Genomic DNA, 19,961 nt, shown 5'->3' with positions numbered 1-19,961 from the left:
TTATCGAACCTAATTATTATAGTGGTAAAGCAGGTACTAAAATGTAACCTCCATCAAAAAAGGAACGACGGAGGAAGAAATATCTGCGTTAGCCGGGAATCGAACCCGGGTCAACTGCTTGGAAGGCAGCTATGCTCACCACTATACCACCAACGCTCAACGGTTACAGAAGGAATCCTTTCTAACTTCATAGACGCATTGGAGTTGATCTGAACATAACTTCGTGGTTGCCATTATTGTTTACATGTTATATGCTCAAATAGCACGACTCCCATTACTGAAATAGCGGAGATATAATGTCAGTCAAACAAATGTGGGCTGGATTTGACAAACAAAACAGTAACGTTAGCCACATTAATAGCGAGGACCGGCTAAAATAGCCATGGCAGAGCGAACTCGCTAAATCTCAGCCTGCCAAGAAAGATGTATGATCTAGCTGAATGAAGAAAGGTCATCATCTCCTTCCATGTTCTGTGCAAAACAAACCAACATGCATGACAGGAAAATGTGCCCCTTGCCTCCCGCCTATATGTACTGGAGTAATAGCTTAATGAAAATGTACCATTAGATCTAAACTAGATGCCCTCAATCTCACACAAATTATCAAGGAACCTACCAGGTACAACCCTAAATCCGTAACCATGGGCACCCTCTTAGATATCATCCTGACCAACTTGCCCACTAAATACACCTCTGCTGTCTTCAACCAGGATCTCAGTGATCACTGCCTCATTGCCTGTGTACGTAATAGGTCTGCGGTCAAACTACCACCACTCATCACTGTCAAATGCTCCCTAAAACACTTCAGCGAGCAGGCCTTTCTAATCGACCTGGCCCAGGTATCCTGGAAGGATATTGACCTCATCCTGTCAGTAGAGGATGCCTGGTTGCTCTTTAAAAGCCCCATAAAAAAAATGTAGAACTAAGAACAGATATAGACCTTGGTTCACCCCAGACTTGACTGCTCTTGACCAGCACAAAAACATCCTGTGGCGTTCTGCATTAGCATCGAATAGCCCCCGCGATATGAAACTTTTCAGGGAAGTCAGGAACCAATATACACAGTCAGTTAGGAAAGCTAAGGCTAGCTTTTTCAAACATAAATTTGCATCCTGTAGCACTAATTCCAAAAAGTTTTAAAGTATCCGGGTAAATACTTCTCAGATAGAGTTCAGTGTGTCAAATCTGAGGGCCTGTTGTCCGGACCTTTGGCAGTCTCTATGGGGGTACCACAGGGTTCAATTCTCGGGCCGACTCTTTTCTCTGTATATATCAATGATGTCGCTCTTGCTGCGGGGATTCCCTGATCCACCTCTACGCAGACGCTGACACTACACATCCAAGTATATCAGACCAAATTATGAAAGACAAGAATTGTACTTTTGAATTCCGTAAAGTCAGTGTGGAAGAGGTGAAAACATGATTGTTGTCTATCAACAATGACAAGCCACCAGGGTCTGACAATCTAGATGGAAAATTACTGAGGATAATAGCAGACGATATTGCCACTCCTATTTTCCACATCTTCAATTTTAGCCTATTAGAGAGTATGTGCCCTCAGGCCTGGAGGGAAGCTAAAGTCATTCCGCTACCCAAGAATAGTGAAGCCCCCTTTACTGGCTCAAATAGCCGACCAATCGGCCTGTTACCAAACCTTAGTAAACTTCTGGATTTTTTTTGTTGACCAGATACAATGCTATTTTACAGTAAACAAATGGACAACAGGATTTCAGCATGCATAGAGGGAAGGACACACAACAAGCAGGGGCGAAAATCTGATATCAACTTTGGAGGGGACAATTACATGAAATTTTCTCAAGAGCAATTCCTGAGGGGGACACCAAAAGTAGTGCTGTAACACATAGCCTACATTGTAATATGGTAAATGTATATTGAGGAACCAAAGAAATAAGGTGTTTGCCGTACTCCTAACTACCGGTACCCAAAACTACACAACTAATCACAACAGCAATACCATTGCCTTTAACAAATCTTAGTTCAGTCACCAGTTTAAGTTGAGAGTGGGGGTATCCATGGCATTTTCCAATTATGTTCCTATTTTACACGTAAAAAACATTGAGAACCTTTCATAATGTTGCCAAACAAAGACTCAACAAACTTACCTGAGACTCCCTGTCTCTGCCAGTCTGTCCCTGCATATCTGTCCCCAACTCTGCTGTCTGTGTGCCATCTGTTGCCTGCTCTGCCTAATGACATCATTGTGAAACATTTTCATTAGAATTTAATTTCTTTCTTATGAACATTTTATCAACTAGTCTTTGAGATATTAGGCTACTAGGGTTCTTACTTTGCGTTTTGGTGTACTGAAAAATAATCTGTCTGTCTTTTATTTTTCTGCCATTTTTCTACCTGGCTGGCTGGCTACACACACACACAGTGTGTAGGTTATTTACAGTAGGAGATGGGCTTCTATCATCTTATCTTTTATCATTCTATTTGGGCTTCGATCTAAAAGGTAGGAAGCAAATGTGAAACGGATTAAAATGACAAGAGTTGACAGCTGTATGAGTTCACCATTTACACAACATATGCTGCAACCTTTTGTAATTTTAATAGTTTGTTTCATATTGGCTGGCTTCCAACAATAGCTGAATTTGCAAAGCTAGCGAGCACCAATTCCGTTTCAATGGTGTTTGCTATAATCTTTGCTACCCGGGTTAAATAAAGGTGAAATAAAATAAATAAATAAAAGTTCCCTTGCGACAATTTAGCTTTTGCAACGAGACCATTAAATATATTTAAGACAATGGTAGAAGAGAGTGTAGTTCTGTTCAGTTTGGACTTCATTTTATCGCTAACCTTATCACAGGGACTTTGAAGCACTAACTTACATCATCTGCATGCTGATCTTGGAATAAATTGACGATAGCAAAGATTCCATCTTTGACGAGGCCACATAAATGGAATAATTACTAGCTAGCTTAATAGTTAATATTTGCCCGCTAGCTCTGCATATTCAGCTAGTGTGTGTGCGCAATTGACTGGATTAACCTCACGTCAGTTACGTTCATTGAGTGCCTTTCAGACAGTGGATAACACCCCTCTGTTACCTTGCCAACTAAGGAACTGGCAGTGGATCAAACCATTGTGAGGCAAAGGGTGGGGGGGTCGCAATCTTTTGAAACTTAAAAAACGCGCTATTAAGTGTCTATAATCAGCACAATTGCTTTCATTGCGTATTATTAATATTATTTAAATTACATAGTTATGTTTCAGTGATATATTGGGGGGGACAAATCATATTTTTCCCAGGATGGGGGGGTCGTGTCCCCCCCGTCCCCCCCGGGATTTCCGCCCCTGACAACAAGCATAGCACTTACACAAATGACTGATGATTGGCCTAGAGAAATTGATGATAAAATTATTGTGGGGACTGTCTTGTTAGACTTCAGTGCAGCTTTTGACATTATTGATCATAGTCTGCTGCTGGAAAAATGTATGTGTTATGGCTTTACACCCCCTGCTATAATGTGGATAAAGAGTTATTTGTCTAACAGAACACAGAGGGTCACGTCCTGGCCAGTATAAGGGTTAATTGTTATTGTAGTTTGGTCAGGACGTGGCAGAGGGTATTTGTTTTATGTGGTTCGGGGTGGTGTTTTGGTAAAAGGGCGTTTGATTTAGTATTTCCGGGTTTTTGGGTTATGATCTATGTTTATGTAATTCTATGTTTAGTCTAGGTAGTCTATTTCTATGTAGAGTTAATTGGGGTGGACTTCCAATTGAAGGCAGCTGTGTGGTGTTGCCTTTGATTGGAAGTCCTATATTAGTTGGGTGTGTTTGTCTGTGTGTTTGTGGGAGATTGTTCTGAGTTTAGCCTTGTCAGACTGTGTGTTGAGCGTTCGTTCTCTTTTGTTATTTTGGTGTTCATTTTGGAGTTAATAAACCTCTAGATGAGCTTACATATACCTGCTGCGTTTTGGTCCTCCTTAACCAACGACAACCGTGACAGAATCTCCCACCAAACCAGGACCAAGCAGCAGAGGAACGAGGAGGAAGGATGGACATGGGCCGAGTTAAGGAGGAGCGTTTCCAGGGTGATGGAAGAGTTTAGGAAATTCGAGAGACAGCCCCAATAATTTTTTTGGGGGGGCACAAGGGCAGTTTTGCGGGGCAAGAATGGAGCCCCAGGCCAGCTCCCCGCACTAGCCTAAAGGTACGTGTTCCCAGTCTGGTACGTCCAGTACCAGCACCACGCACCAGGCTTCAAGTGCGTCATCCCAGTCCGATGTCGCCAGGGCTGCCCGCCAGTCAACAGTTGCCAGAGCTGCCCACCAGTCAACAGTCGCCAGAGCTGCGCGCCAGTCGTACGTCGCCAGAGCTGCGCGCCAGTCGTACGTCGCCAGAGCTGCGCGCCAGTCGTACGTCGCCAGAGCTGCCCGCCAGTCGTACGTCGCCAGAGCTGCCCGCCAGTCGTACGTCGCCAGAGCGGCCCGCCAGTCGTACGTCGCCAGAGCGGCCCGCCAGTCGTACGTCGCCAGAGCGACCCGCCAGTCGTACGTCGCCCGAGCGGCCCGACTGCCCCGAGCTGCCAGAGCGGCCCGAGCTGCCAGAGCGGCCCGACTGCCTGGAATGGCCAGAGCCACCTCCAGATATAGGTGGGTTGGGGAGGGAGGGTGTAGCACAGTGCCGTCGTTGACGGCAGCCACCCTCCCTTCCCTCCCTTTAGTAGGGGGGAATTTTGTTTTTGTTGTTTGGGGTTGTTGTTTTTTTTGTTTTAAGGTGCTTCCGGGGTTATCACCTTTAAGGGGGGGTACTGTCACGTCCTGGCCAGTATAAGGGTTAATTGTTATTGTAGTTTGGTCAGGACGTGGCAGAGGGTATTTGTTTTATGTGGTTCGGGGTGGTGTTTTGGTAAAAGGGCGTTTGATTTAGTATTTCCGGGTTTTTGGGTTAAGATCTACGTTTATGTAATTCTATGTTTAGTCTAGGTAGTCTGTTTCTATGTTTGGTTAATTGGGGTGGACTTCCAATTGAAGGCAGCTATGTGGTGTTGCCTTTGATTGGAAGTCCTATATTAGTTGGGTGTGTTTGTCTGTGTGTTTGTGGGAGATTGTTCTGAGTTTAGCCTTGTGCCTTGCCAGACTGTGTGTTGATCGTTTGTTCTCTTTTGTTATTTTGGTGTTTATTTTGGAGTTAATAAACCTCAAGATGAGCTTACATATACCTGCTGCGTTTTGGTCCTCCTTAACCAACGACAACCGTGACACAGAGGGTGCTCTTTAATGGAAGCCTATCAAATATAATCCAGTAAGAATCAGGAATTGCCCAGGGTAGCTGTTTAGGCCCCTTGCTTTTTTCAATTTTTGCTAACAACATGCCACTGACTTTGAGTAAAGCCGAGTTTCTATGTCTGCAGATGACTCAACACTATACACGTCAGCTACTACAGCGACTGAAATGACTGCAACACTCAAGAAAGAGCTGCATTTTGTTTCAGAGTGGGTGGCAAGGAATGTTAGCCCTAAATATTTCTAAAACTAAAAGCATTGTATTTGGAACAAAACACTCACTAAGCCCTAAACCTCAACTAAATCTTGTTGAGATGACTAAACTGCTTGGAGTAACACTAGCTTGTAAACTGTCATGGTCAAAACATATTGATGCAGTAGTAGCTAAGATGGGGAGATGTCTGTATAATAAAGCGATGCTCTGCCTTCAGAACAACACTATCAACAAGGCAGGTCCTACAGGCCCTAGTTTTGTCGCACCTTGACTACTGTTCAGTCGTGTGGTCAGGTGCCACAAAAAAGGACTTAGGAAAATTACAATTGGCTCAGAACAGGGCAGCACTGCTGGCCCTTGGATGAACACAGAGAGCTAATATTAATCATATGCACGTCAATCTCTCCTGGCTGAAAGTGGAGAGATTGATTTTCATCACTACTTTTATTTATGAGAGGTATTGACATGTTGAATGCACCGAGCTGTCTGTCTAAACTACTGGCACACAGCTCGGACACCCATGCATACCCCACAAGACATGCCAGAAGAGGTTTCTTCACAGTCCCTGAGTCCAGAACAGACTATGGGAGGCACACAGTACTACATAGAGCCACATGGAACTCTATTCCACATCAAGTAACTGCAAAACCTGGACCCATACAAATCTGCTGGGCTAGACAATCTGGACTCTCTCTTTCTAAAACTATCCACCGCCATTGTTGCAACCCCTATTACCAGCCTGTTCAACCTCTCTTGCGTATCGTCCGAGATCCCAAAAGATTGTAAAGCTGCCGCAGTCATCCCCCTCTCCAAAGGGGGTGACACTCTAGACCCAAACTGCTATAGACCTATATCTATCCTGCCCTGCCTCTCTAAAGTCTTCGAAAGCCAAGTTAATAAACAGATTACTGACCATTTTGAATCCCACCGTACCTTCTCCGCTGTGCAATCTGGTTTCCGAACCGGTCATGGGTGCACCTCAGACACGCTCAATGTACTATACGATATCATAACCGCCATCGATAAAAGACAGTACTGTGCAGTCGTATTCATCAACCTGGCCAAGGCTTTCGACTCTGTCAATCACCGTATTCTTATCGGCAGATTCAATAGCCTTGGTTTCTCTAATGACTGCCTCGCCTGGTTCACTAACTACTTCTCAGACAGAGTTAAGTGTGTCATATCGGAGGGCCTGTTGTCCGGACCTCTGGCGGTCTCTATGGGGGTACCACAGGGTTCAATTCTTGGGCCAACTCTTTTCTCTGTATATATCAATGATGTCGCTCTTGCTGCGGGTGATTCCTTGATCCACCTCTACGCAGACGACACCATTCTGTATACTTCTGGCCCTTCCTTGGACACTGTGCTAACTAACCTCCAAACGAGCCTTAATGCCATACAACACTCCTTCCGTGGCCTCCAACTGCTCTTAAACACTAGTAAAACCAAATGCATGCTTTTCAATCATTCGCTGCCCACACCCGCCCGCCCGACTAGCATCACCACCCTGGACGGTTCTGACCTAGAATATGTGGACAACTATAAATACCTAGGTTTCTGGCTAGACTGTAAACTCTCCTTCCAGACTCATATTAAACATCTCCAATCCAAAATCAAATCTAGAATCGTCTTTCTATTTCACAACAAAGCCTCCTTCACTCACGCCGCCAAACTTACCCTAGTAAAACTGACTATCCTACCGATCCTCGACTTCGGGCAATGTCATCTACAAAATAGCTTCCAATACTCTACTCAGCAAACTGGATGCAGTCTATTACAGTCCCATCCGTTTTGTTATCAAATCACCTTATACCACCCACCACTGCGACCTGTATGCTCTAGTCGGCTGGCCCTCGCTACATATTCATCGCCAGACCCACCGGCTCCAGGTCATCTATAAGTCTATGCTAGGTAAAGCTCCGCCTTATCTCAGTTCACTGGTCACGATAACAACACCCACCCATAGCACATGTTCCAGCAGGTATATCTCACTGATCATCCCCAAAGCCAACACCTCATTTGGTCGCCTTTCCTTCCAGTTCTCTGATGCCAATGACTGGAACGAATTGCAAAAATCGCTGAAGCTGGAGACTTATATTTCCCTCACCAACTTTAAACATCAGCTATCTGAGCAGCTAACCGATCGCTGCAGCTGTACATAGTCCATCTGTAAATAGCCCACCCAATCTACCTACCTCATCCCCATACTGTTTTTATTTACTTTTCTGCTCTTTTGCACACCGGTACCTCTACTTGCACATCATCATCTGCTCATTTATCACTCCAGTGTTAATCTGCTAAATTGTAATTCTTCGCTACTATGGCCTATTTATTGCCTTACCTCCTCATGCCTTTTGCACACACTGTATATAGACTTTATTTTATTTCTACTGTGTCACTGACTTGTTTATTGTGTTATTGGCTTGTTTATTCTTTATTCCATGTTATTCCATGTGTAACTCTGTGTTGTTGTTTGTGTCACACTGCTTTGCTTTATCTTGGCCAGGTCGCAGTTGTAAATGATAATTTGTTCTCAACTAGCCTACCTGGTTAAATAAAGGTGAAATAAAAAAATAAAAATAAAAAAACTGACGCAAGCAGTAAAATTACATTTAAAAAACACCTTGTGGAACAGTGGGGACTGTGAAGCAACACAAACATTGGCACAGACACATGCACACACACACAGACACACACACACACACACACACACACACACACACACACACACACACACACACGATAACATACGCACTATACATACATATGGATGTACTGTAGATATGTGGTAGTGGTGGAGTAGGGGCCTGAGGGAACACAGTGTGTTGGGAAATCTGTGAATGTATTGTAATGTTTTAAAATTGTATAAACTGCCTTAATTTTGCTGGACCCCAGGAAGAGTAGCTGCTGCTTTGGCAGCAGCTAATGGGGATCCATAATAAATACAAATACTTCACAATTTTGCTAGTGTAATCACATTTTAAATCTGATAAGACTACTTCTGTCTTTGAAAATGAATGAAATGAGGCTATGTACACTGCTCAAAAAAATAAAGGGAACACTTAAACAACACAATGTAACTCCAAGTCAATCACACTTCTGTGAAATCAAACTGTCCACTTAGGAAGCAACACTGATTGACAATAAATTTCACATGCTGTTGTGCAAATGGAATAGACAACAGGTGGAGATTATAGGCAATTAGCAAGACACCCCCAATAAAGGAGTGGTTCTGCAGGTGGGGACCACAGACCACTTCTCAGTTCCTATGCTTCCTGGCTGATGTTTTGGTCACTTTTGAATGCTGGCGGTGCTTTCACTCTAGTGGTAGCATGAGACGGAGTCTACAACACACACAAGTGGCTCAGGTAGTGCAGCTCATCCAGGATGGCACATCAATGCGAGCTGTGGCAAGAAAGTTTGCTGTTTCTGTCAGCGTAGTGTCCAGAGCATGGAGGCGCTACCAGGAGACAGGCCAGTACATCAGGAGACGTGGAGGAGGCCGTAGGAGGGCAACAACCCAGCAGCAGGACCGCTACCTCCGCCTTTGTGCAAGGAGGAGCAGGAGAAGCACTGCCAGAGCCCTGCAAAATGACCTCCAACAGGCCACAAATGTGCATGTGTCTGCTCAAACGGTCAGAAACAGACTCCATGAGGGTGGTATGAGGGCCCGACTTCCACAGGTGGGGGTTGTGCTTACAGCTCAACACCATGCAGGACGTTTGGCATTTGCCAGAGAACACCAAGATTGGCAAATTCGCCACTGGCGCCCTGTGCTCTTCACAGATGAAAGCAGGTTCACACTGAGCACGTGACAGACGTGACAGAGTCTGGAGACGCCGTGGAGAACGTTCTGCTGCCTGCAACATCCTCCAGCATGACCGGTTTGGCGGTGGGTCAGTCATGGTGTGGGGTGGCATTTCTTTGGGGGGCCGCACAGCCCTCCATGTGCTCACCAGAGGTAGCCTGACTGCCATTAGGTACCGAGATGAAATCCTCAGACCCCTTGTGAGACCATATGCTGGTGCGGTTGGCCCTGGGTTCCTCCTAATGCAAGAGAATGCTAGACCTCATGTGGCTGGAGTGTGTCAGCAGTTCCTGCAAGAGGAAGGCATTGATGCTATGGACTGGCCCGCCCGTTCCCCAGACCTGAATCCAATTGAGCACATCTGGGACATCATGTCTCGCTCCATCCACCAACGCCACGTTGCACCACAGACTGTCCAGGAGTTGGTGGATGCTTTAGTCCAGGTCTGGGAGGAGATCCCTCAGGAGACCATCCGCCACCTCATCAGGAGCATGCCCAGGCATTGTAGGGAGGTCATACAGGCACGTGGAGGCCACACACACTACTGAGCCTCATTTTGACTTGTTTTAAGGACATTACATCAAAGTTGGATCAGCCTGTAGTGTGGTTTTCCACTTTAATTTTGAGTGTGACTCCAAATCAAGACCTCCATGGGTTGATGAATTGGATTTCCATTGATTATTTTTGTGTGATTTTGTTGTCAGCACATTCAACTATGTAAAGAAAAAATTATTTAATAAGATTATTTCTTTCATTCAGATCTAGGATGTGTTGTTTAAGTGTTCCCTTTATTTTTTTGAGCAGTATATTTTTGCAGCCATTCATGGACAGTTTTGAATAAGTCATACAAATAAGCATTGGATATTAAATGCTCCAGGAATCAAATGTAATTTTTGACATTCACGCTAGGCAGAGATGGTAGGGGGACTCACAACTGATTGTGGAATCATATTTTGTCTATGTAGAGTAATATGATGTCAATGATCTTCAACTTGATATTCATTACATTTTTCTTGAAGGTTGGGTGATTTTGAGAAATTAATTGTTATAACAAGAACATTTTCAAACACTAAGCACTCACTTGATCAGGGGTAGGAGGATTTTCTTTCAGGCCTATTTTAAAGAGATTACAAAATGTTTGTGTCCTTACCTTGAAAGCAATCTATGATTTGGTTACCCTCTACCATCAACTATTAATATACAAAAAAATCCTGTGCAGAACACCTGTTGCATACAACTTCCTACCTGAGAACAGACCTCAATCCCTGCTACCCACTGTTTCTAGCGTTTGCCTCTTTTTTTAAAATGTAGCCTTTATTTAACTAGGAAAGTCAGTTAAGAACAAATTCTTATTTACAATGATGGCCTACCAAAAGGCAAAGGGCCTCCTGCGGGGACAGGGACTGGGATTAAACACACATCAGGACAAGAGAGACACCACAACACTACATAAAGAGAGACCTAAGACAACAACATAGCACGGCAGCAACACATGACAACACAGCATGGTAGCAGGACAACATGACAACAACATGGTAGCGACACAACATGGCAGCAGCACAAAACATTGTACAAACATGATTGGGCACAGACAACAGCACAAAGGGCAAGAAGGTAGAAACAACAATACATCATGCGAAGCAGCCACAACTGTCAGTAAGAATGTCCATCATTGAGTCTTTGAATGAAGAGATGAGATAAAACGATCCAGTTTGAGTGTTTTTTTGCAGCACGTTCCAGTCGCTAGCTGCTGTGAACTGGAAAGAGGAGTGACCCAGGGATGTGTGTGCTTTGGGGACCTTGAACAAAATGTGACTGTCGTGTGTTGCGGCAGAACGGGTGTAGTATATGGAGGATGAGGGCTGCTGTAGGTATTTCAGATTGGGGCTAGCTCATTTCATTACTGTCTGAATGTAGTGTCAAAAAAATATGAGCATACTTAAAATGTCATCCCTCCAAAATCTCAATGTAACAAGTAGTTGATTTTTGAGTGTTCATTTAATGTTCAAAGCATCCTGAATACACCTCACCTGTGGATTTTATTTTTTTACTTTCCTGCCATGTTACATCTACTACCTAGAGCATTGCAACCAACGTAGCGAAATAGAGACATTTTCGACCAATATAACAGAGACCTCGTGGCGCAACGGTAGCGCGTCTGACTCCAGATCAGAAGGTTGCGTGTTCAAATCACGTCGGGGTCAATCATTTTCTTAGTATGTGTTGTCTTTGTATAAACTCCGGCTAGCTAGATTGTAAACTACCGTTATTCCTAGGTTTCTCTTTGAAAGCTAAATGAGAAGAGAGCGCTATCCGCCACCCACCTTGTAAAATAAAAACACATTTATACAACAGCGTTCGACTGTGTTTATAGTTGTAGATCTGCATGCTTTTCATGGCAAAATATTTATTTAGTATATTTATTTACAAGAAACGGGCTCGTCCGGGATTTGAACCCGGGACCTCTCGCACCCTAAGCGAGAATCATACCCCTAGACCAACGAGCCATGAATAAGAAGGAAATATTTAGCTTTATACGTAAAATCAGTACTGCAGGGCTCATCAATTATATGGCAGAGGAACATTAACGCAACATGTAACAATTTCAACGATATTACTGAGTTACAGTTCATATAAGGAAATCAGTCAATTTAAATAAATTCATTAGGCCCTAATCTATGGATTTCACGTGATTGGGCAGGGGCACAGCCATGGGTGGGCCAGGGAGGGCATAGGTCAACCCACTCGGGAGCCAGGCCGACCCACTGGGCATTTAGGCCCAGCCTATCAGAATTTGTTTTTCCCCACAAAAGGGCTTTATTACAGACAGAAGTACTCCTCAAACTATATAATTTGACTGTCCTGGCTTTTCATTTACTATTTTATTTCTACCTTTATTCATATACTGTCCATATTGTCCAGTGATGTAGTGCAATTTTTTTGGTGAGCGTTACAAACATATATTTTTTTAATGTCATAATTTCTCAATAGCATATTGCATATCATTGTATAACAACATTTTCCTATGCTCAGTGCCCACACATATTGTTAGAAAATGTCTCAATCAGTTTCATGGGAATATGTACTTAGATCTACTTTAACTACTGTTTTGTGGGCGAATTAAAGCAGATGGTGTTAACAAACTTTGAGCCTTCGTTGTAGGCCTATTTTGTTTCAATCAAAACTTATCCTGCTTGGACTGCTTTTTGATGCAACATATTATAGGCACACTATGCTACAGTAGCCTTTATAGTAATACATTTGGTTCTGTTATGTAAAATACTAATTAGCCTAATTATTATGTGATCTTGTGAGACATTGATTTTGCTTTGATCTAACTTTACTAAAATAGCACCATTGTGAGATGTGGTTATCTTCTATTTGTAATAATAATAATAATAAGTGATGAGTAGGAATCCAGGACCTCTATACCGGGCAGGCAGAGGAAGGCCCTAAAAATTGCCAAAGACTCCAGCCACCCTAGTATTAGACTGTTCTCCCTGCTACCGCACAGCAAGTGGTACCGGAGCGCCAAGTCTAGGTCCAAAATGCTTTTAACAGTTTCTACCCCCAAGCTATAAGACTGCTGGGAGCCATATAAGCTAGAACCACCACTGCCCCTGTATATATAGCCTCGCTATTGTTATTTTATTGTGTTAATTTTTTTACTTTAGTTTATTTAGTAAATATTTTATTAACTCTTATTTTTCTTAAAGCTGCATTGTTGATTAAGGGCTTGTAAGTAAGCATTTCACGGTATTCAGGGCATGTGACAAATACAATTAGATTTTATTTAAGCGATTTTAGCACCTTTTGTATCGTGTTGGTGAAAGGACTGAACCATATCAAAGTGGTCACATATCGTTCTGGGGTTCCACTGCGCAAGAGGGGTCCCGTGAAGTTTTATAAACATCAAGGCAGACACGCAGTGACTTTGGATCCTAGATCTCGTTTGTGTGATGATAAGGTTCATGTGGTGGATCAGTTTGTCTGCATACGCAATAGAGGTGGTGCTTTTCTATAAGCTAAACACTAGGGCGAGTTCAAGAGCGTCGTAGGCCTAAATTATCCCCAAGACCAACAAACTGTTTTGAGGACAGTCGTTTTAACCCCTGGTAGAGTTTTCTGTCTGTGGCTGTTCTTGTTACGTCGGATTTGGCCTGCTCAATGTGGTCAAGCCTCAGTCATCATCATGAATCATGCTGAAAATATGAAGAAAAATAGTGAAAAGAAATTATAGATAAAACGTATCAGTGCTCATCGGCCATTGGACATAAAATGTCACGCCTGCTCCCGCTCCCCCTCTCTGGCGCTTGAGGACGCCAGGCTGCCGTTCATTACCATCATTACGCACAGCTGCGCAATATTGGATTCACCTGGACTCTATTACTTTGTTGATTATCCCCTCTATATCTGTCTGCTCCTCTGTTTGTTCCGTGTCAGCATCGATGTCGTTATTTTCCCCCTGTCCAAACGCTGTTCCTGTTCTGTTTCATGTCCGTTGTTTATTAAATGTTCTCCCTGTACCTGCTTCTCGTCTCCAGCGTCGATCCTTACAATAAAAATTACAAAACATGTTGGAAATCGCAAATTCAACAATGAGTGGTTTGGAAGGAATCAGTGACAGTGGCTAACTGCAAGCATTGCAAACAATTACTAGCCTGCTATTCTGTGGAGTGGCTGTGTGGTCCCAAATCTGGGATTAAATGTCTCTTTTCCATGTTTATAATGATAAACATTCAACATTGGCCATGCTGTCAATGAAGCACGATTGGTGCCGCGCTCAAAACAGCTGTTAACTCGGAACTACGAAAACTTGACTTCAGTGAGTTCAAGACAACAGGAAATTCTGGAAAAAATTTGCTCCGACTGGGAAATATGTTTTGAACGGTCAACAAACTCGGAATTGTAAATTGGGAACTCTGGCCTCTTTCTAGAGCTACGACCTGAAGATCAATGACGTCATCATGATTCAAACTTGTTTTTTTCAGAGTTCCCAGTTGTCTTGAAAGCACCATAAATGCAGAGAATGCCAGACTTTGATGACAAAATTTGCCCATGAAGGACAACCTTCCTGTTCAAGTGAGCACAGCACAACGGTGAGTTCAAAAATGTCTTGTATGCTGCTGCATAAATGATGTAATATACCAGGGAGATATGTATACTGTAGCTAAGAAAGTAATAATTAGTGTATGTTGTGTAGTAAGCTGTTAGTAGCCCATGTGCCGCACCCTAATAATTTGGTCTATTTACCCCTCTTAATTTCGCCTACTGTTCTGACTTGGTGGGGCACATATAGCCTATAACCTGTTTTAGAGAAATGTAATTTTGTAAGAGCTTTCATTATCTACTTAGACTTGGTGTATAGGGAGAATATTGTAAGAACGGCCCATATTCTGAATTCTGACGCTGTACATTTAAAAAGTGCTAAACAAATAGTTATATTGACTACGGCCGTCCTAGCTCGCTCATTAATGCCTTAAATCAAAATTACGTATTGCCTCTTATCCACTTATCGTCCCCTTATGCCATAGTTTGTACATCCCAATTGTCATTAGAAACCACATTTGTTTAAGCAAGTCAGCCAAATCAGCTATGTTTTTTTTTTAAGGCAGTAAATGAGGCTGAATGAACTGTTTCGCTGCCAGACAAGGCTCCGCTGATAGCCATGTGTAGCAGTGGTAAGATGTTGGGACTGCAGTTCGGACAGCTTTATGTAGGCCGTTTGTCACCGTTATAGTGCAAATTATGTTTTCTTTAGTTTTGTGTTGTGTAGTGGCTTTGCTGGCATGCATCCCACTTTTATTTTTTGATTTTTTTTGCCCACCAAGATTTACATCGCCACTACATGAAGGCCTGATTCACACAGTCTCCTCTGAACAGTTGATGTTGAGATGTATCTGTTACTTGAACTCTTTGAAGCATTTATTTGGTCTGCAGTCTGAGTTGCAATTAACACTAATGAACTTATCCTGTGCAGCAGAGGTAACTCTGGGTCTTCCGTTCCTGTGGTGGTCCTCATCAGAGCTAGTTTCATCATAGACCTTGATGGTTTTTGCTAATGCACTTTTTTGCTAACGCACAAAGCGCTTGAAATGTTCCACTTTGACTGACCTTCTTGTCTTAAAGTAATGATGGACTGTCATTTTTATTTGCTTATTTGAGCTGTTCTTGCCATAATATGGGCTTGGTCTTTTACCAAATAGGGCTATCTTCTGTATACCACCCCTACCTTGTCACAACTGACTGGCTCAAATGCATTAAAGAAGGAAAGAAATTTCACAAATGGACTTTTAACAAGGCACACCTGTTAATTGAAATGCATTCCAGGTGACTACCTCACGAAGCTGGTTGAGAGAATGCCAAGAGTTTGCAAAGCTGTCATCACGGCAAAGGGTGGCTACTTTGAAAAATCTCAAATCTAAAATATATTTTGATTTGTTTAACACTTTTTTGGTTATACATGATTCCATATGAGTTATTTGATCGTTTTGATGTCTTCACTACTATTCTACAATGTAGAAAATAGTAAAAATAAAGAAAAACCCTTGGATGAGTAGGGTGTGTCCAAACTTTTGACTGGTACAGTACATATTTTTTTGTATTGATTAAGGTATTTGATTGGGGAATACATTTTTATGACGGGGAACTACAAAGCACTCCATAATACACACACACGCAAACAAACACTTACACACACTTTGTTTGTACTTGGACGGGGCCATGTACCGTCCAAGTATAACCAACTCTTATAACCAACTCTTGACTTGTTTGAATTATTTGTATCTAGTTATCATATATTCATTTTCTTTAACTCTTTAATTGTTTGTAGTTTGCATGTTTCAGTAATGATTAATATAGTTAAATAGTCGTAAATCTCTACTTGATTTAGCTTTTGGTATATTTGGAATTTTTATATATATTCTGTATTTCCACTGAAGAAAGCAATAATTCATTAACACAATACTGCAAATAAATGGACATACCTACAGTGAGGGAAAAAAGTATTTGATCCCCTGCTGATTTTGTACGTTTGCCCACTGACAAAGAAATGATCAGTCTATAATTTTAATGGTAGGTTTATTTGAACAGTGAGAGACAGAATAACAACAAAAAAATCCAGAAAACCGCATGTCAAAAATGTATGAAATTATTTGCATTTTAATGAGGGAAATAAGTATTTGACCCCTCTGCAAAACATGACTTAGTACTTGGTGGCAAAACCCTTGTTGGCAATCACAGAGGTCAGACATTTCTTGTAGTTGGCCACCAGGTTTGCACACATCTCAGGAGGGACTTTGTCCCACTCCTCTTTGCAGATCTTCTCCAAGTCATTAAGGTTTCGAGGCTGACGTTTGGCAACTCGAATCTTCAGCTCCCTCCACAGATTTTCTATGGGATTAAGGTCTGGAGACTGGCTAGGCCACTCCAGGACCTTAATGTGCTTATTTTTGAGCCACTCCTTTGTTGCCTTGGCCGTGTGTTTTGGGTCATTGTCATGCTGGAATACCCATCCACGACCCATTTTCAATGCCCTGGCTGAGGGAAGGAGGTTCTCACCCAAGATTTGACGGTACATGGCCCCGTCCATCGTCCCTTTGATGCGGTGAAGTTGTCCTGTCCCCTTAGCAGAAAAACACCCCCAAAGCATAATGTTTCCACCTCCATGTTTGACGGTGTGGATGGTGTTCTTGAGATCATAGGCAGCATTCCCCCTCCTCCAAACACGGCAAGTTGAGTTGATGCCAAAGAGCTCCATTTGGTCTCATCTGACCAGAACACTTTCACCCAGTTGTCCTCTGAATCATTCAGATGTTCATTGGCAAACTTCAGACGGGCATGTATATGTGCTTTCTTGAGCAGGGGGACCTTGCGGGCCCTGCAGGATTGTTCAAATAAACCTACCATTAAAATGATAGACTGATCATTTCTTTTGTCAGTGGGCAAATGAACAAAATCAGCAGGGGATCAAATACTTTTTTCCCTCACTGTATACCCGTAGTATGTGCTCTGTCTATGCACACTAGGTAAGACCTGGGCGGACCACCCCTTGTATTTTGGTTAGCGTGCCAGGTGACAGTAAGAATAGATAAGTAGTGGGTAGGTAGGTAAGGGGGCTCTTTAACTTTTACTTTCTTTGCTTTAGTTCCATCCAGCCACTTTTCCCCACATTACCGTGTTAAGAAAATAAATTCCCAGTAAACGGTAATATTCTCTGCCTCTGTCATCCTTACCCGCACCTACAATCACATACCTTTTTCACATCACAGGGAGTTGAGTGTAGCAGGGTTTTGCGTTCCCTCCTCCAAGAGGGGCACGTAAACAATAGCCTTAAAAGTGTGCTGCTGAAAGGCCAAGCAGTACCCTTCCTAAGGAGGGCTGGTTCCGACAGATAGAAGGCGAATGAAGGCATTCACATGTAAATACATTCATGATTTCAAACGTGTGGCAGTTTGTGTGCAAAGTATATGATTACTGTGAGAATAGTTTCTAAAATGTATAAACGACAAGTGCCTCTTTCTCTCTTTTTATCTCTCTCCATGTCACTGCATAAAAACCCACCATATTGTGTCAGTCCGTTAGGGACCTTTTTCTCATGTATTAAATGTGTATGTTATCCTGTTTATTATTTAGTTAGCTAGTAAATAAATAATTAAACCAATTTGTGTAGTACTGAATCATAAGTAAGGCTGGGTTTTTTGCAGATCCAAGGAGGTTATGACTGTTCAGAATGATGATATGATAAGTGGTTATAATTAATACGATGACTGTTTTATGGATGTGATTGATAAAGACCTTTAGAGTTTAATTCGGGAGATGGTAACTCTAAACAATCGCTCTCATGGTGGCCCAAATTCCTAATGAGTTAGTAGTTACATGATTAATTTAATTGGGTAACAATTAAACATAGTTGGTTGATTAGATAAATAACAGTCATCAGATTAATGAAAGTAAAGTCACGACAGTTAGTTTACACTTATTTACATTTTACATTTTAGTCATTTAGCAGACGCTCTTATCCAGAGCGACTTACAGTAGTGAATGCATACATTTCATACATTTTTTTTTTTTTCTGTGCTGGCCCCCCGTGGGAATCAAACCCACAACCCTGGTGTTGCAAACACCATGCTCTACCAACTGAGCTACAGGGACTTCCAAAGCCGTTTCATGATTATTACGTTCGTGTGAATCATGTTATATACTTAGGCTATTGTAACAAGGTATATGCCAGCTTTGTAGGCCTACTGCCTCTGCCCAGAGGAATACTAGGCTTTCATGGCAATGGCCGTTAGAGCTCACTTTACCACGTATGAGCCCTGGTTAGAGTCCCTCTTGTAGATTTCACTTTCTTCTGCTACATGTGTTGGGTTCACGTCCAGCTCACATCTAGTTATGTGATCTAGTGGTGGGAAGCATTGTGTTTTTCAACATTGTGTTGGGTGTAATTACATTCATATATCTAGTGAACAATGGATAAGCAACAATGGGTGTGATGGATAGAAGTGGTCACTACAAGTGTGATCAAGCCTTACATCAAAGTTGCCTGAAGCTGAATGAAAAGTGGCCAGTGTTTCAGAAGAAAATCCTCGGTGACTGTCTAATTTACATAAGTTAACTTACTACTTTGCACCAAAAACACAAACATTCTACACATTTACAAACTACACTATATACAGTTGAAGTCAGAAGTTTACATACAACTTGGTCAAATACATTTAAAATCTGTTTTTTACAATTCCTAACATTTAATCTTAGCAAAAATTCCCTGTTTTAGGTCAGTTAGGATCACCACTTTATTTTAAGAATGTGAAATGTCAGAATAATAGTAGAGAGAATGATTTATTAAATAAAGATAAAGTAATGTGACACTAACTAGCAAGTCTGCTAGCAGGAACGCCCCGAATTACGGGCTGCAGTTGAGTACTATTGGCATTTTCAACCTAAATTCCGTCTACCCTGATAAACGAATGTGGCGAGGTCGAGCAGGCGTCTTTTTATGCCTGGTAGGTTAGGTTACTATGGCAGTGACAGTTACACCAAATATAATTGAAATATACATTGCAGAACGTTTAGAAACTCTGGAATATCTTCCATCTTGAGCTTGCTACGTGCCACCAGGCGATAGATACATTTCTGTTGTTTCTCCCTATCAGCGATACAATCGCGTTTTGTGTTGTACTGGCCATACCGAGGAGGCATTTCGATTATTTTACGCATTTTGTAAAATATTCTATATCAATGTTTCAAAATGTGGATTATGTAGGTGGCAATGAAGTGGCTCGTTGGTCTAGGGGTATGATTCTCGCTTTGGGTGCGAGAGGTCCCGGGTTCAAATCCCGGACGAGCCCTGAATTTTGAGATTTTATATTTTTTCCGGTCAGATCAAGTCACATTTTATTGGTCGCAGATGTTAGCAGATGTTATAGCGACTGTAGCGAAATGCTTGTGTTCCTATCTCCAATAATGCTGTAATATCTAACAATTCACAACAATACACACAATTCTAAAAGTAAAATAATGAAATTAAGACATAAAAAAAAGGAGGAGGAGCAATGTCAGAATTCAGACTATCTATCTATATATACACACACATGTATATGTGATGGGATTTTCGTAACAAAAAGTACATACATTTATGCACTCACTGCTGTAAGTCACTCTGCTAAATGACAAATGTAAATGTAAA

The 19,961-nt window shown here is 42.2% G+C and overlaps 4 non-coding genes across 4 annotated transcripts; 2 read left to right on the top strand and 2 right to left on the bottom strand.

Annotated features, from left to right (window-relative positions):
- Positions 1-84: 84 nt before the first annotated feature.
- On the bottom strand, positions 85-156 carry trnag-ucc (transfer RNA glycine (anticodon UCC)). The gene has a single exon. It is a non-coding gene; the product is annotated as a tRNA-Gly (tRNA).
- An 11,250-nt stretch (positions 157-11,406) lies between these two features.
- Positions 11,407-11,478, top strand: trnaw-cca (transfer RNA tryptophan (anticodon CCA)). The gene has a single exon. It is a non-coding gene; the product is annotated as a tRNA-Trp (tRNA).
- A 231-nt stretch (positions 11,479-11,709) lies between these two features.
- On the bottom strand, positions 11,710-11,781 carry trnap-agg (transfer RNA proline (anticodon AGG)). Its single transcript has one exon. It is a non-coding gene; the product is annotated as a tRNA-Pro (tRNA).
- A 7,770-nt stretch (positions 11,782-19,551) lies between these two features.
- On the top strand, positions 19,552-19,623 carry trnap-ugg (transfer RNA proline (anticodon UGG)). Its single transcript has one exon. It is a non-coding gene; the product is annotated as a tRNA-Pro (tRNA).
- Positions 19,624-19,961: the final 338 nt, after the last annotated feature.

Source organism: Salmo salar, chromosome 09 (assembly GCF_965601325.2).
Source record: "Salmo salar chromosome 09, fSalSal1, whole genome shotgun sequence".
Classification (NCBI taxonomy): Eukaryota; Metazoa; Chordata; class Actinopteri; order Salmoniformes; family Salmonidae; genus Salmo; species Salmo salar.
This window is presented reverse-complemented; position numbering and strand designations above follow the sequence as displayed.